The 2939-nt window shown below is 45.4% G+C and overlaps 1 protein-coding gene across 1 annotated transcript in view; it reads left to right on the top strand.

Annotated features, from left to right (window-relative positions):
- The window catches only part of UBE2B (ubiquitin conjugating enzyme E2 B), a 49707-nt gene that overhangs the window by 45966 nt on the left and 802 nt on the right, over positions 1 to 2939 (top strand). The gene's annotated exons all lie outside the window — the stretch shown is intronic.

Below are 2939 nucleotides of genomic sequence, written 5' to 3'. Positions count from 1 at the left end.
TGCTGCGCGCCGGCTCCTCTCACCTTCTCATCTTGCGGCGCCTGGTGGGGGTCCACCCGGGGTCGCAGTCGACCCCGCCGGGAACTGTGGGGAAACTGAGGCCCCCCCAGCACAGAGTCGGGCGCCTCTTACCAGCTGGTATCCGGATGCCAGTGGGAGCTACGCTGTGTCCTTGTCCTAGAGGTTTCCCGGGCACGCCTTGTGCTGAGCAGCTTCAGGGACCCAGGCCGCAGGCGGATACCCTCGGTTCTAGGGACAATATATAGGTTGCTTGGGGATCTTCGACCATCTTCTAGGGGTCTCGATACTTCCCCCAGGTTAGGGCCTCCCCTCCGGAGCGTGTTATACCTGCCAGGCACGTCTGGGATGCTAGACATGCAATGAAACCTTTACTATCTAGTTAAAAAGGTAGACATTAGTGAAATAATTGCTCAAGTAAATGGAAAATGTCAGCACGGACAAGTATTCAGGGGAAGCCCAGAGTACAACTTGTATAAGCAAGGGACCTAACCCAGCCCTGGGGTTAGGAAAGCAGCGCCAGAGGGTTGGAGAATGGGCAGGAGTTAACTAAAGAGGAACAACAGGCGGTGGTGAGAGCCTGGCCTGGTAGGAGCATTGCAAGATAGTGTGACAGAGTGGGGAGTAAAGGTGGGTGCAAGGGAGGGAAAGCGGAAGAGATCAGGCTGCAGAGAGGTCAGCAGGGTTCAGGTCTAGTTTCCTAGAGAAACGAGGAGCCACTGACCAGTGACATCTGTGTTCCCAAAATATGTTGGAAAGAGCCAGAATGGATGTGTCCAGCTGGGCAGGAGAGTGTTTATTTCACTGGCACAACTGCTCTCTGTGCTATCAGGTGGCAGACCCACTGAGAGACAGGAGAGCTTCCTTAGAAGTGGTAAATTCCTCAACCTTGGAAGTATCTAAGTATACTAACTGGGAACTTAACTTCAGCCTCCACCAGTCTTGAGACGTTATTGACCTAATAGGCTTCCCATACCCACACCCCACCAAATATGGAGTTGGGATACAGAGGTGGGCCCAGAGTCTAGGATTTAGAGCGCCAGCACAGTCCTATATCATGAGTAGAATGCATGGAGAGCTGGCTACATGCTGTCTGCTCTTATCAGGGTCCCCAGCAGGCAAAAACCCCTACAGATGGGCATGCAGGACACTCAGAGCAGACTGGTGCTGGAGACCCAGCGCCGAGCTCAAGGTTAGCAAGGAGACATGTTACACCCAAGTGGGCAGGAAGAGTATGAACAAGGTCTTTGAAACAGAGACCAGCAATCAGAAATAGGTTCCCAGAGCTGGAGTTCCCAAGATTGAATGCAGATCACATGTCCCGAAGAGCTAGTTAAAATGTCAGATTTCCAGGTCCACCACTGACTGATTCCCTGAGTCAAGGTGTCAGGTAATGTTTTTTTTAATATGAGTATTTACCTAGTATAATTTGTTGAAAAGATATTTTTTGCATGCAGTTGCCTTGGTAACTTTGTCCAAAATCAGTTGATCACATATGTGTGAGTCTCCTTCTGGACTTTGGACTCCATTCCATTGGTCCGTGTCCATTCCTTTGCCAATAGCATATTATCTTAATTACTGTAGCTCGTAAGTTAAACTATAAAGGGTGGATAACATGTAATTCCTGTTGCTTTTGTTTCCTTTTCCAACCATTTTAAAATGTAAAAACCGGGACCAACAGATAGTGTAATGGCTATGTCGCTGGATAGCCATGTAGTCGACTGCGGTTTGAGTCCTGGGCCCGGTGTCTTAAACTCACGCCAGGCACATGTGCATGTGTGCCCAAGATCTCAAGAGGAGAATGGAGGAGAAGGGACTGCGGCGTGGCCATGCCCCCCTAGAGGGGTGATTTCTCGCTTTCTGTCTCTTTGTCTTTCTGGCAAGCGCACATGCCCTATAGCAAAAACCTCTCAAAAAAAAAAGGTGAAAACCAGGATCAGCTCAGGGGCACAGTGCTAACATGGTGCTCAGGAAAAGCTGGATCCCTATGGCAGATTACAACTTCATTTCCTTGGTGGGCCTATATGTGACAGGTACATGTGCCTATGATCCTGACTGGCTTGGAGGACTGTAGAGAGATTACAGTGTGCAAACCTGTCAAAGATACTTGTCTTTCTCTTTCTCTTTCTGTCTCTTACTCTCACAAAATAAATAAAAACTTTTAAAAAAGTAAGAATCCTTTTTAGTTTGTGAGTCTTGCAGAAAAAAGACTGCAGGCTAGCTTTGACCCATGGGCATTGTTTTCCAACTCTGTGATAGATTTATGGTAAGTCTTAAAATTAGGGTTATAGGAGTCCTTTAATTGTGTTCTTCTTTTTCAGAATTGTTTTACTCTGCTGCATTTTAGTATAAATTTTAGCATCAGTTTTTCAATTTCTAGAAAATCAAGCTGTTATTATTTTAATTGGGATTATATTGAATCTATAGGTCAAGTTGGGGATAATTAACATTTTAACGACATCAAATCTTTCAATTCATGAACATGGTATATCTCTCCATTTATTTAGGATTTATTTTCATATGTATAATACATTTATTTACTTCTTCCATGAGAGAAAGAGACAGAGAGAAGCAGAGAGACAGAGAAAGAAGCAATCCCTAAAGGGTCCCCATGCCACAATCCACCCCCAGTCTCAGTCAGTCCCATATCACAGGCATGTATACACACACTCCTCATGCCCAAGGAGATCTCATGATGCAAACCTAGGACCTTTCCTATGGAGGTCTGCTGAGTCACCACTATGCCCCAACCTGGACCTTATTGTAGTATATTTTAAAGTCCAATAAAACATTATATTTCTATGTATATTTTCCACTTTCTTTATTCATCATTCCTTATGCATCTCTTACCTTTCATATGGTTTAATTTTTCTTCTATCTGAACATTTTACATTGGAATTTCCTTTTGTATGGGAGTGCTG

This window comes from Tupaia chinensis, unplaced genomic scaffold (genome assembly GCF_000334495.1).
Source record: "Tupaia chinensis unplaced genomic scaffold, TupChi_1.0 Scaffold144346_1, whole genome shotgun sequence".
In the NCBI taxonomy this organism is placed as follows: domain Eukaryota; kingdom Metazoa; phylum Chordata; class Mammalia; order Scandentia; family Tupaiidae; genus Tupaia; species Tupaia belangeri.
Note: the sequence above shows the minus strand (reverse complement) of the source record. Positions and strands in the feature narration are given on the sequence as shown.